Below are 435 nucleotides of genomic sequence, written 5' to 3'. Positions count from 1 at the left end.
CTGAAACATTTTTCCCTAAAATACACTGTTCAAGAGATATTTGAGGTGATTGATTAAAATGGGACACCTTGTATATGCAGTTCTAAAATTGACATATTTCGATATATTTCGCATAAATCAAATCGGTATCAAAAACGAAGTGAAAGGTTTGGCTCACTTGGTATATGTATATATTATGTAGATAGAAAATAAGAAACCGATCATCAGCAATTATATAAATGTTAAATCAGTATATTAATTGATAAGCGACTCTAAATAGTTCCTTCTCGTTGCGTTTTTCTTTGTTGTATTTCTTTACATAACTTTACCATGAAATATTTATAAAAGTCTAAAATAACATATCTTAAAGATACTTTTTACAATATATACATAATTTATATATACATAATATATACATAATTTTTACAATAATGCCTCAAAAAGATATCATATATC

Source organism: Wasmannia auropunctata, unplaced genomic scaffold (genome assembly GCF_000956235.1).
Source record: "Wasmannia auropunctata unplaced genomic scaffold, wasmannia.A_1.0 LD322290.1, whole genome shotgun sequence".
NCBI classification, from domain to species: Eukaryota; Metazoa; Arthropoda; class Insecta; order Hymenoptera; family Formicidae; genus Wasmannia; species Wasmannia auropunctata.
The sequence above is the reverse complement of the archived record's forward strand: the minus strand, read 5'-3'. Positions refer to the sequence as shown.